The sequence below is a fragment of the Heloderma suspectum genome, chromosome 1 (genome assembly GCF_057233095.1).
Source record: "Heloderma suspectum isolate Gila_16-S chromosome 1, 16-S_ref, whole genome shotgun sequence".
In the NCBI taxonomy this organism is placed as follows: Eukaryota; Metazoa; Chordata; class Lepidosauria; order Squamata; family Helodermatidae; genus Heloderma; species Heloderma suspectum.
The window spans coordinates 152,338,501-152,353,172 of NC_139458.1; the positions used below are offsets into that span (position 1 = coordinate 152,338,501).

Here is a 14,672-nt window from a genome sequence, read left to right on the forward strand (position 1 = left end):
TTAAGTATAATGAGGAGGGCTGACAGAAATTGGACACTGCAGCCATAAATCTCTAGGCACTGCCATTCTACCAGTTTAACCCTCTCATCTGTATGCAGGGAGCAAACATACTGCAAGGAGCAGATCAAAAAAACCCACCACTGTATGAATCAAACCAAAGGAGATGAGCCAAACAGAAATTAACCCCACAGTGGGAGATAAGAGCACGTCTAAACAGAGACATGGTCTTGTTCAGAATTTCCCTGCCAACCACAATAAACACAAGAGAAGCAGCTTTAGCTGTTTGGGATGCACTGTACCCCCAACAACCATAGCTGACTGGCTGGTATAAGCAACCTAGCCATAGGACCGAGTAAAGCATTGGCTCAAACCTACATACCCCAACAACTGACCCATGGTTATAACTTTACCAATTTGGAGCTTATGTCCGCCAATCCCATACTACCTTAATTGTAACCCCATGAGGGAGAAGAAATGCTTCACTGCATTTATTTACCCACCTGTTTCAAGGTAATAACCACATACCAGGCAAGCAAGGTAAGCTGAAATTTTAATGGTATCTTTTTGTGTACTTTGTATCACAGGATACATAAAACGAATTTAAAGTAACAGTTTCAAATCCCTGTGTGAACAAGCCATAAGGCAAGGGCAATGGTGAAGGATGATGGGAGGTACAGTCCTACAACATCTGGAAGGACACAAGTTGCCCAAAGCTGCCATAAGGATAAATATATACAAAATTGCCTTAGCAAGACTTAAATGGCTCAAGCATTTCAGAAAGTTGTAAATTTCTCCCCTCCCCAGGCGACACAAGCAGATCACTACAGCAGTGCTTTTTGATAACTTAAATATTGGCTTATCAATTGTAATTCAGAACACAGATAGGGTCGTGTGTGGTGTTGGCTTATTTAAATGTTGAACAGCTACATTAAGGTTATCACAAGTTTGTCAAAGGTTTAAAGGCCACAAAGGCTCTACCACTTAAAAAAAAAAAAATAGGAGAATTAGCAACTTTCTGTATAAGCCTCTGATCTCTCTGCTAGGCAATCACTCCCTTGTAAACAATTCATTTAAGAGATTTAAAAGGTGACTTTGCGGGCTGTTCACATATTAGCCTGCTAGACAGACAATACCCCAAACACCATAAAAGCGCTAGGCAACCAAGCAGGCCCTTAGATACCAGTGTGATAGATGAAACACAAGAACCTGACTAGAACACTGAACAGGAGAGAGAGACAGACAGACAGACCGACCAACCCCAGGCTACGATTCTTCACCATAAATGCATGGAAATAGCCTTCCTTTGAACAGGTGACTAGTCCATCCAACTAGATAACTATATAAAATGTTGATCTTTTGATATTTCTACATAAATACAATCTGCTATGAACCAACGCAAAACAACGAGCATGTTATTCATACAATTCTTCTAGAGCAATTCATACAATTGCTTTCTCTGGTTACTCATCACTGTTTGAATTTTGCTTCTATTTCTTAACATTTTCAAAGGGCATTACTGGTGTGTTTGCAAAATATGGCTGTTTTGGTCCACTACTTTAACAACTTGAGCTAAATGCATACTGTATAGAGTCCTTTAATGTTAAACCTTTTGCTCTATATTCAAGCCCTATTCAGGCAGGTTGATAGGAGGTACAGAGGGGAGCGATCTTTTTTGTGCCCCAGTCCTTAAAAACAACAACCTAGAATTAACTAATCAATTTAAAACATAATCCAATATATGTCTATTCAAAAGTAAGTCCCACTGAACTCAAGCAAGCACATATAGGATTGCAGTCAGGAAGTCCAACTGAATTGAACGGGGTTTACTTGTGAGTAGAAAGCCATTGGATTGGGCTGTTAGACAGAATACATTTTCCAAGTAATTGTACTTAGACTGACAGCCTGATTATAAACATACCGGTGGCTTGATGATATGTAAAAATGGGTTCAGTGGGCATAGATGTACTTTACATAGGATAACAACGCCCACAGTTCAGTGGGGTTCACTTCCAAGATGCAAACACAGGCTTAACACAATGCTACTTTAGCACTGTGTTAGTTTAGGGCATCTTTTCCTAACCAAGCACCCTTCAGATATGGTGGACTGCAATTCCCATAATCTTGGGCCAGCCAGCCATGATGGGAGTTATAGTCCAACACTTTGGAGGGTGCCACGCCTGGGAAGACTGATTTAGTGGTAATCAATGCAGAAATATCTAACCCTCCACTTCTTTCTCTTTTAACATTTCTTGTGATGAGGAGAGGTTCTGTGCAACTTATTCATCTTGCATTGTGATTACTGGTGGTTAGCTTTAACAAAGGCATCATTTTAGCAACCCTGTAGATTTCTGTTGTAACAAATCAACAGAACGACTCCATTTTGATAAGTCTATACTGTAGCCTTAGCTGTTACAAGGCAGAGTGAAGCAGTGGATAGAGTACTAGATTTGGAAATACCAGAACATATGATCTGTTCAAGTACAACTAACTACCCATACCAGGATGCTGCCTCGACTATATCAGGAAAGGGGGCCTTGGGTTCATGCATTGCCTCTTCCCACATTATGATTATTTTTTTCTTATTTTTTCTTATTTTTTCTATTTTCTATTTCTTATTTTTTCTTAATTTTTATTTTGATTATTATTTTAATTATTACCTTCTACCCGCAATGAAGGAAGTGGCAAGAGAGGGAGGGATTGCGCAAGTTCAAGGTCCAATCTTGTCGCAGGCAGAGTCGCAAGGTGCAATTCCCCCCTGCCACACTTTTCACCTTTTGCGGGACAGCAGCCTGCAGCAGGGCCGGGGAGTGGGGGAGGATTGGCCCCTGCTCTGCCTGAACTTGCCCACCCCTGATCTACAGGCTTATCAACCCCTATTGATTTGATTCAGGTATAGGTATCTGTTTTCTGTACAAGCTGATTCATTTTTAATCCCTCTTTGCATAATGGATTTTTCACCCCACAGCAGTCTTGTGCATCATCTTGTCCAACCCAGGAATCTGATGAAGAAGGAGCCACTGTGATCTGGTAGGTTGAGTACCTATATCACCTTGGGCCAGTTACTTGCACATTCACTATCCTTGACATACTTTCTAGGATTCTTGCTGTTGCGGGGGGTGGGGGGGAGACATTTGTATGCTACCCTGAGCTGCTTGAAGGAAGAGCAGGATTAAAATGCAATAAATAATAAGTCTCTTGCCTGAGATAGCTCATGCCTCTATATCTATACCTATATCTATGCCTTTAAAAAGGTGAGTACAAGACCCTTTGTTGTTCATGCTGCAACAGACTAGAAGTCTTCTCCTACATGTGTCTACTCAGAATTAATTTCCACTGACTTCAATGGTGCTTACTGCCAGAGAAGTATGTACAGGACTGTAGCAATCTTCTAGGGATTATCATCCTCATGCATCCCGCCCTCCCAAGAAAGACAGCTCTTTTCCTCCACTGTGCCCCCACCCCACTTCCCCTGACTTCTTTTCCACGATGATTCTGCTGCACCATAAATATGGCCCTATTACACACCCATCCTGATAAATGTAAGTGGGACAACTGGGACTGGAGATACTATAAATAGAAACTGCAATCATGAATTCAATGTAGAATAGTTATCTTGAGAAGAAATACCAGTATGATAACCAAACGCACGGACACCTTGAGAACAAGTGTAATATTAACTAGAAGGCTTCCTTTGACAATTTCAAGCAATAGATGAGACAACTGTATTAAAAACAAACATTACTTTCCAAAGTACTTAGACCACAGGAGTGGGCAGGGGATTTATTTTATTTTATTTATTTATTAAATTTATTAATCGCCCATCTGACTGGTCACCCAGCCACTCTGGGCGATGTATAACCCCCATAAAACAATTTAAAACAATAAAATTTTACCATAATTTTTTTTTTTTAAATACCCTAACCCACCCCAAATGCCTGCCTGAACAACCACGTTTTTAATGCACGACGGAAGCTCATTAAAGAGGGGGCATGATGGAGTTCCCTAGGGAGGGAGTTCCACAGAGTGGGGGCCACCACAGAGAAGGCCCTCTCCCTCGTCCCCACCAGTCTAGCTGTCCTATTTTATTTTATTTTTTTTTTAGTATGTTATGATTGATAGCTGCCTTGTATTGCCAGGAAAGGCAGGGCAAACATTTGAATCATTATAATTTGAGGCATTCAAAAAGCATCCCAAAGCAGGGTTGGCTGGGAATGATGGGAGTTGCGGTCCCACATATTTGGAGGCACCAAGCTGGAGCACCAAGCTGGAGAAGGCTGACATAGGTGGTATAGAATAGTGCTCTTCCCTCTCCCCGAGACATCTTGTATGCTTGAGAGCACAACACTGTCTCATGAAATAACCCAGATTTTCCTAGGATGCTGTTTTGCTAGATTAATTTTTAATTTCATAAACATTATGAGGTTTACTGAAACAAAATACTGCAATATTCAAATGTCACCGTTTCAGTGATCTACCTCAAATTTACATTCTGGGCAAACAAAGGGTTTTCGAAGGTTCAAGAACTTGAAACAAACTGAATCGGGCCAGTATATAAAATAGATTCACAATTGCTACACAACATGTAGAAGAAGAAGCCATGTAGAGCTGGAGCTACCTTACCCAACAGCGAATTGCCAGTTACCATACCTCATGTTCTTATTCTATCCTTCTGACTCCTCCATGAACTACAGAGATACATCCAGAAGCTTCAATTGATAAAACATCCACATTCTAATACCTTAACTAGTTCAACACAGTTTTGCCCCACTCTGCATCATGTTAAGACTTGGAACACTGCTTGACAAACTCTGACAAATCAAGGAGGCAGTTAGAAAGATATTGTCATGATCATGTATATCCCTCTGCTCCAAACTAACATGAGTTCTTAAGGGGCCAGGGCTTAGCAATAGAGCTAAATAAATATTATTTGCATGCAGAAGACTGAGGTTCAATCCTTGGTATCTAAGGGTGGAATCCTATGCATGTTTTGACAGAAAAAAGTCCTTGAACTCCCAGCATCCCGAAGCCAGCATGGCTGGCTGGCTGTGGGATGCTGGGAGTTGTAGACTTTTTTCTGTCGAAATATGCATAGGATTGTGCGCTAAAGTTAAAAGGACCAGTTCTTAGATGATAACAAAGACCCCAGATCCCAAGACCTAGACACTACTGTCTACTACTGGGCCATATGTTCACTAAGATCATCAGTCCTTCGTCTTAATTTCCCAGAAGAAGAGAGAATGGTGGGGGAAACACTTCTGCCCGAACAAACCTCTACAATGGTGACCTTGACACTGAAGCCCACTTAAGTCAGTGGGCCTGACATCTAAATAAACCTGATCAAGAGAGGTCTGCAATGAACAAGGAGAAGGTATGTGTTATGGCGAAGAAGTGCTTTTTCTTCCCTATGGGAGATTAGTCTCAAATTAACACACAGTCACTTTCTTGAAAATTGAGCACAGTGTCCAGTTCCAAGACATCCATGCATTTGTATAGGCATCCACACACTGCCCATACAAATGCCTGGCTCTGAGGAGGTCTTCCCTCAGAGCCAGGCATTGTGGGAGGGGTGTCCCAGTACCCAGCAATCTTCTGGGACACCCCTCTCACAATGCCTGGCTCTGCGGAAGGACCCCTTTAGGGCCACGCATTTGGACCTGGCCGGCTCTCTGAAGAGTCACACTGCCTGCTTTCTCCAGCCAGGAACCGGAGAGCTCTCTTCTTCAGAGAGCCTCGGAAGGAGGCAGTCAATGGGGTGGGGGCCGAGAAGGAGGCAATGGGGGGGGTCGAGGAGGTGGCAGAAACAGGATTGAGAAGGTGGAGGCAGCATCGTGTACAGAATGGGAAAGCTTGTGTGCTAGCCCATATACACACATACCTGCTGCAGGAAATTCAATTCCTGGAGAGCAAGACTGTCATTTCACTTAAGATAAACCCCTATGCTCCTCTACATGCTACCAAAAACAAACAATACCTGAAATACAAACAATACCCGAAAAACATGGCATAAGTACAGAACAGAATCACCTGAGCTGATAGCTATTCTCTGCCAATTAACAAAGATTTTAAGGACGTAATACTAGGGGTGTACACACAACTCCTACCACACACTGAAAAAACGCACAGAGTACTGCCTACTGGTGGAACCACATCCTGCCTCCCCGTTTCTGTAACAGTCTAGTGAGCATACAGGAGAAAGAGCTCTCTGCACATACAGATGTGTGCACAGAAGAGCTCCTATACTTGAAGAGATATGCTGCCCATTCACGGTCCCTCCTCAAGTGTAGGAGCTCTCTGTATGTACATCTATGCATATAGAGAACTCCTTCTCATGAACATCCACTGAGGGTGGCATACAGGGCTAGCCCATGTGGCCCTGACAATTTAGCACGGTCACTAAACGCACAGAGCGATCTGTGTGAACCTGCTAGTGCATATAACACAACAAAACAACCCCTTACTCTCTAGACTCCAAAGCAAACATACAGCAGACAGGCGTACTTTCTCAACACAGACTTGTCAGCTATCAGCTCAAATCTAAGAATTCTGCAAGAGGATTGGATTAGCAATTCAGTTTATTTAGAGGCACTTTATGCAATTCTCCTCTTGGGGGTGGGGGGATGTCATATGGTCAAGATCCAAACTTTTTCTAACCTTGTCTCTCCCAAACATACTCCTGTCACCTCACATTTGGGAGTTGCAGATACCATCAGAAATGCTGAATCATGAAGGCGAGATTGCAAGATGGGATCAAAGTATAACAATGACCACCCTGAAACCTAGTTCTGCCTTCAAATTCTATACTACCTATTTACCTTTGGCCTTATTTCAAGCCCCTGCCAAAACAGCTGAACTTTAACAGTTGGAATATGCGTTGGTGCCAATGGGAGGCGTCTGGGTTTTTTTAGTCTCGATAACTGTCCCGCAGGCTGGAATAATTTTCAGGGAGGGGAAGCAGCTGTGAGGGAAGGAGTTGTAAACCTCTTCACCCCATGTGCTTAGTGCCAATCCAGGCTGTCCCCCTCCCCCACGCCCCCGCTCCCTCCACACTACATATTAAACAGAATATGTGAATTGACTCTGTTTCTGGTGAAACTGTTAGTCACAACTGCTCCATGAATACATTCAGGAGTTCAAAGAGCAGGTGGAATGAGAAAAGCAGTCTTCCCTGACCTCATATCCTCCGGATGTGTTGGACTTCAATTCTAATCATCCTCAGCATAGCAACTGCTGGCTGACAATGATGGGAGTTGTAGTCCAACATATCAGGGTGGGCACCAGGTTGGCGCAGAATGGCAGGAATCAAAAGAAGCTTTACCAAATATTAAGGTATACTGGCCATATTTTTTTTTATTTATTATTCATGTAGTGCTATCTATGTACATGGCACTTTACAAAGAACAGGCATGACATTTCCCTACCCCAATGGGCTTACAATCTAAAAGAGACACAGGAAAATAATGGAGGAGGATGGGGACATAGGTAAGCAGGGAAAGAATGTGTGATTATTTCAATTGCAGATATTTTGGCTCATTTGCAATAAGATATAGGGACAAGGGGATGATCCAATGGCTTCCTGGCTAAGGTGGGTGTTAAGGGGGAACTTGAAGAAAACAAGGGAAGTGGTTGCACAAAGGCATTCAGGGAGGTGATTCCAGGGATAAGGGACAGAAAGGGAAAATAGGCAGACTCGTTTCAGAGAGCAAGAGACCTTTCAATGGCTGAGGTTGGTGAAACTGATAAATTCCACCAACAACATTATTTATTTAAAATATTTATATCCTGTCTTTCCACCATTTAAGTCTCATGGCAGCTTACAGACATAATATCAACAAAAACAAACAACAAATTATGCATAGTCACCATTTCCCTGAGAAATTAACTCCCTTGTAATTGTAAGTAATTTAAGAAGGGACTTTGTCTTTCCAAATTGAAGAATGGCATCCTAATGACATTTCCTTGGAATTACATTCCCTTTAAATCAATGGGACTTACTTCCAAGAATGTATTTAAGATCAATTTATGTCAACACCTAACAGAACAGCTCAGTTGTAATACAACCCAAAACGTGGGTGTTCACAGCCATCAGTCACTGGCAAACAGGTTAACAAATCTTGAATTTGGGGGGGGGGTCATTTAAAGGCTTAACCAGATGACCAAAATGTGCTCAACCCACAACTTGGGCTTTATGGCAGGGGTGCACAACTCAAGTCACTTTTGACAGCCACTTTTCCTAGGTTGTGATCCACATCACTAGCTTAACTACAAAAAATCATTTTGGACACATTGTAACCCATACTCTGTTCATCTCCTTTTCTCTTTGGGCACCATAACATATGTTCTCTTTTCTCTTAATATCACATGTCTATCTGCTCCCCATTATGCTTACATTCCCTCTTTTTCTTTGTTACCCCACATTACACTCTCTTAACTTTCTGTACCCCAATCTGTTACCCCCTTTCCTCTGTTTCCTCATCCTATGGGTCTCTCTCTGCACATCCACCTGTTTATTGGACCTGATTCGATATGTGTATATTCTGCTCTGCTTCCCCCCAATACAAAGAGGAAGCTGCCTTAAGCCAACACAGACAAATAGCGCATCTCACTCAGTATTGTCTACACTGATTGGTAGTGACTTTCCAGGGTTTCACACAAGAGTCTTTCCCAGATCTACCTGGAGAGGCCAGGGATTGAACTTGAAAGCTTTTGTATGCAAACTATATGTTCAGCCACTGAGCTACAGAGCATTCTTCCTTGCTTAGCTCAGCAGGAAAAGACAATACCACACAAGGCTTTCACTCTCCCAGCAACTCATACACTGAGGGAATCTCACATGCAGACAGGCCACACAGCGTGGATGGTTGGCTGTGACAGAATAACTGGTGCCAATGCCATCTATGACTGAAAATAGAGAGAGAAGAAGCAATGCAGACCCTAACCCATGCCTGTTGATAAGCCTGTCCAGGCTGACCTACAGATAAGCCCTGGGGGGTGAGAGGATAGGTTTCTGGAATTCTCCCACTGGGAAAGCAAATAGGAAAGGAATCAGCCCATAGACCTAATGCAGCAAAGGTCTGCCTTGCAGAATAATTCTGCAAGACATAGTTCAAAGGCAATAGCATGTTATCCAGTCCACATGTACTAGAGGACTAAGGGTGGCTATCTTTCCTGTGGGGAGCAGACCAGCCTTGCTTAGGGGAAATCATGGGTTAAACCCAGATTTAATCGTGCTTAGAGCAGACACACTGAAATCAATGGGACTTAAGACAGTCATGACTAACAAGTCCCAATGATTTCAATGGGTCTAGTCTGTGTGACTTAAGTCCGGATCCAACCCCATGTCTGTTATAAAACAAGATGATATGTACATTGGAGAAAGATGAGTACAACATTCTAAGAACTAAATTTAAAAGATTCATTTAAAAAGCAAGGCTCTTTAGGGTTTACCATTTGAGTGACACTTTGGAGAAACAGTCATTATCTTACATTAAAAAAAACAACCCTCCAAAACAAATGGCATAGTAGGGGGAGTTGTCTCTCTCATTCCTCATGATGTCATAATAGATGCCCATGATACCAAATTTCATTTTTACACTATCCTCACTACTATAGTTGACATGTGTGTGTGTGTGGGGGGGGGGGTTCCTCACAATTTTAGACATTGGGAGTTGAGGGTGGTAGACAAACAGGAACACAAAAATGATGACCAATACAACACACACACACACACAAAATATCTTACATCTGATTACAGATTCTACGTATACAAAGTGAGGATGCAAATGTTGTATTTCCACAATTAAAAATGAAATATCTGGATCTCACAATTCCATAGTAATTGGATACTTGATGCATTATAAACGGATTATCTGGAAAGACTCCAAAACAGGGGAAGTAGTTTACCATTAACAGAAAAAGCCTAAGCTCAGGAGGAGACCCCACGTTCCTCAACCTAAACTAAACTTTTTACATATTGTTTTCATCTAGCATCTTGCTATGGTTAGACACCACTGATGCTAAAGTTTTGAGGCTGAAGTAGAGAGAATTAACCCTGTGCCCTTTGAAGGTATCACTGGGCAATATTAGGAAGCTTCATTTTATAAATGGATGATCATCCATAAGTGATTACACCACTTTATTAATCCACAGATCCAGATGCATTCACAGGTAATTTAGAAAGGCTGCTAGAACAATATAACAAAGACACCAACACATTTTGGTGAGGGAAACTGAAACGACAAACAAAACCCCCAAAAGCTAGTTATGGAAAGTAACCTAGATATGTATCATTTTATATGGCAGCACAGTCAAGCCTTCATCTTAGATTGAGACACAATAGGGAGCGGCGGGGATAAGACAAAAGCTGCATTTCCCTGGTCTTTTCCCCTCTCAATTTAGATTGAGCACAAAAATCCAGAGGAGACTCCGTAGGTCACCCAACCCACTCTTCCCAGCTCGTCGATAGGCACATCCACCCTGCACTTCCCTTATGGATTTGCTTTGTTCTAGCACAAATCATCTCAAAGCGATGGGGACAGGACAGGGAAATCCCCTCTGGCAGATCACTTTCTTAACGAGTTGGCCCACCATCTTCGTCCATTGTGCTGCCGTTTCAGACCTTTTCCCTATCAAACGTTCGGAGGAGAATCAAGCCACGACCTCCGAGAACATAAACGAGGAGGCAGGCAAGATCCAAACACAATCGTCCCGCCCACCCCAGCGCCCTCTTTCACCTAAGCAAGATCCCTTTGCCCATCAGCCCCGCTAGCCATGCCCACATCCTTCCACACGGCTCTGCAGCCTGCTGATCGCGCCAAACAATGCGCCCTTCCCCCGCACCATCCGCACATCCCGCTCCCAGCCCCCAACCCCTCCCCCTAACCATGTAGAAAAGTCCATGCAACGTGACAGTGCGAGGCGGGTGGCTGATTACCTGGCGGCGGGGGCGCTAACACAGGAGGTGGGCGCGCAGATACCTGGCCTCCTGGAGGCCCTAAAAGAGGCATTCAGACGAACGGGAGCAGCAGACGCGCCTAATCCCAGCCGCCGCTGCTCCGGCTGCTGCAATGCATGGCTGATGCTCTGCTCCGCCCCTGTGTTGCTGATAAAGCTGCAGCTCGGGCTTGGGAAGAATGGAGCCGCTGCTGCGCAGGCGCACTCGGACGCTGATGGAAAAGGCGAAGAGGGGAAGGGTGGCGCGCAGGCGCCCGGGCGGCCTCGAGCGGAGCAGGCGGCCCAAAAGGGAGGAGGGGTTGGTCAGCGCCTTTAGTCGGGGGTTTCCGTTTCTCCCGGAAGATTGGCAGGGGGAGCGGGGGAGGGCAGCGTTTGGAATGGGCGAGGGGAGCGTGTCAGTAGTTTGGGGAAAGAACAAGGGAAGGCATGTACCAGAGGAGATGGAGGAAGAGTTTGAGAGAGGCATGACAGAAGACAAGCGTAGGCTCTGCGGAAGTGGAGGATTTTGGAATGAGTTCCCAAAAGGAGGGAGTGAATGAATCAAGGTCATCTTATAATTGTAAAACCTGCGTGCAAAAGATGTGTTGGGCTACCCCTTTGAAATGGATTACCGAGGCAGTTGGGGATATTTTGCGGGCTAGATTTTTGCAAGGGGAGGCGGGTTGTTAGTTGAATGTAATGAAGAACAGATGGAGATGTTACTTTGGCTTAACTCGCTGAGGGCGCAATCCTATGCATGTGTAGACAGAATTAAATCCTACAACTCCCAGCATTCCCCACCCATCTATGGTATGCTGGCTGAGGAATGCTGGGAATTGTAGGCCTTCTTTCTCTCTAAACATGCATAGGATTGCGCTTTAAAGGGTGCAATCCTGTGCATGTTTAAACAGAACGAAGTCCTACAATTCCCAGCGTGCCCTAGCCATGTTGGGAGTTCCCATGTTTTATGGCGAGAAAGAAGGGAGTGGTTTGGGGGAAATGATACTAGGCGGTCTGGAGGATGCCGGAGTAGTAGTCCAACACGTCTGAAGGGCACCAGGTTGGGGAAAGGTGGACTAGAACATTTGCTGTGGGCAGAGCTTGTCTGTATTTTCCATGAAAACAGAACTGTGTCCTCAAACACATTTTAATGACACTGTCTTCAAAGAATATGTTTGAGAAAGGAAAAAGAGGCTTGTGGCACTTTAAAGGCAAACAGCATAGTTCTAGACATGCCAACTCAGAAGTATGTCTCACTGCGTTAAGGGAGGCTTACTTCCATGTACATTTGTATAGGGTTGCAGCTTCAAAAATGAGTTTTGTGGACCAGAACCTACATGAGATTAAGGGGCAGCGGAAGCAGCAAGGAATAGCAACAAATATACTTTATTTTGTAAAGGATAAACTGTTGCAACTTCCCTTTAAGAATCAGGTTCATAGCTTGGGGGTGCTCCTATCTCAGCTGCTACTCCTGGATGGCTAGGTTGATGCAGTAGCATGGGAGGGGGGCTGTTATATTCATTTATACCTAAGCAACTGCCAGATTGGTTTACTGTATGTGGGGTTGTCTTGAAAAGTGTTCAGAAAATAGACATCAGGTTGTTAACTGGTGTGCATCACATGGAGCATAGAACTCTGATACTGTTCCATCTTCACTGTTTTCCTATTTGTTTTGGGCCCTCCCAGTTCAGAGTAATGGTGTTGACCTTTAAAGTCTGAAAGGGCCTGGGACCAGGCTGGCATGAGAAATAGGGGATTTTCAGCTGCGGCACCTTAACAGTAGTGGAATGCCTTCTCACAAGAGGACCATTTGGCTTCATCCCTGCTTGACCAGATTTGGACAGCATGCTGTGGCTCATCATGGGTTACGTAACCCACCACATACCACAGCACCCTTGGGCACCATAGTGCATATGTAACCCCTGTCGTGTTGTGTGAATCCAGTGAGCGAGGGTTAAGCAACCCACGCATCATGCTAAAACAGACCATGGGCTATGCAAATGTTGTTTAAGCCCTCACATAACCCACACTCTCTCGGTTTGCACAGAACGACAACCCCTGAGTGGGCTGAGTGGGAGTTGTATATTCAAAATGGCAGCTGCATGTCCTGCAGGCTGTTGTGTCCTGCAAACAGCCCCAGTAAGTAGTGAAGAGCTGGCTATTTCAGCGGGCATTTACATTTTATGTTAACTGATTTAGAATTTAACCATTCCTTTATGGTTTTATATTTGTTGTGGGATTTGTTGTTTTTAATTGCTGCCTTATGACTGGTTTATGTTTAAATTATGACTGTTTAAATTATTTTGCTTTTAGCCATTTTGAGGAAGAGTTGACAGAAAAGCAGCTTATTCTCTCTCTCTCTCTCTCTCACACACACTCACTCACTCACTCTCTCTCACACACACACTCTCTCTCTCACACACACACACACACACACGCGATAACTCAATAAATGTGAGGAGCAACAGTGGACACAGAAGTCCTTGTAGGCCTGTGCTAAAGCTAAATGTGTGCAGCGCTTTCAGCCTTCCTCAACCTGGTGCCCTCCGGATGTTTTGGACTGCAACTCCCATCAGCTTTGATCATTGGCCACGCTGGCTGAGGCTGATGAGAACTGCAGACCAAAACATCATCAGCCACAGCCAGCGTGGCCAATGATCAAAGCTGATGGGAGTTGCAGTCCAAAACATCTGGAGGGCACCAGGTTGAGGAAGGCTATATCATAGCCAGTGTAGTGTAGTGGTGAGAGTGACGGACTGGGAGCCGGGAGATCTGGGTTCTAGTCCCCACTTTGCCATGGAAGCTCACTGGATGACTTTGGGCCAGTCACAGACTCTCAGCCCAACCTACCTCACAGGGTTGTTGTTGTGAGGATACAACGGAGAGGAGGAGGATAATGTAAGCCGCCTTGGGTTCCTTGCAAGAGGAAAAAAGGCGGGATATAAATGCAATAATAAATAATAAAATAAAATAGCATCACCCATCGGAATACTAGTTCTGGTTACAGTAGCCCACAGTCAACAAAAGTAATCAGCTACCAAGCCAAGCAGGGTCATGTAAAGAGCTAGTGGGTGCATACTTCAGGTCACCTAATGCAGATCAGTTATCACCTAACACCATATGAACACTCTGTCATAATTATATTATCAGTCCAGGCTGAGAAAAGATGTACTTTTCACAGCTCATTCAATAAATGTGTATAGATTTATAGGACTCTAATCTGCATTATTATTTGTGATTGTGAATAACAGAACCAGGAGATGGTATCATGGCATGTTCCCAACTTCCCTGAGTGGTGTGAAATTCCAGGGGAAGTCCTACATGGATTTAGCTTCCTTCGGAGGAAAGATCAATGGAAACTTGCAGTATTTTGTAATATTTACAGCACAATCTTATACATGTCTATTCAGAAACACGTCCCATGGTTCAGTGAGACTTATTCCCAGGATTAAAGCCTTAGATCATTTACAAGTAGTACAGGATAGGCTGGGGCAAGCAATGTACATACTCCAGTGAGGCAATAGATCCACTAATTCACACAGAGAGAGGTATGTTAAGATGCTTCCAGCTTTTTTGCTCAATCTCTGGTTCTTTCTTTGCTTCTGTGTCTGTTCCAAACTGCTTCTTTGATTCCTACAAACATATGTGCAAGAACACCCCCCGCACACTCATCACCCCCCTCCCCTTAACTGTGGGAGAAAGCATATGCGACCTTCCCCAAGCTCCAATTGCTTTCACATTCC

The 14,672-nt window shown here is 43.9% G+C and overlaps 1 protein-coding gene across 3 annotated transcripts in view; it reads right to left on the minus strand.

The window, feature by feature from the left end:
• Nucleotides 1–14,672, minus strand: part of CLASP1 (cytoplasmic linker associated protein 1) — a 269,767-nt gene that overhangs the window by 238,627 nt on the left and 16,468 nt on the right. For 2 of the 3 annotated variants that reach the window (XM_084807315.1, XM_084807309.1), the window contains exon 1: nucleotides 10,931–13,477. The exons of the other annotated variant lie outside the window; for it this stretch is intronic. The gene's annotated coding sequence lies outside the window, so the exon portion shown is untranslated. Of the gene's footprint in view, nucleotides 1–10,930; nucleotides 13,478–14,672 lie in introns of those variants that run through there. 3 annotated transcript variants of the gene reach the window in all.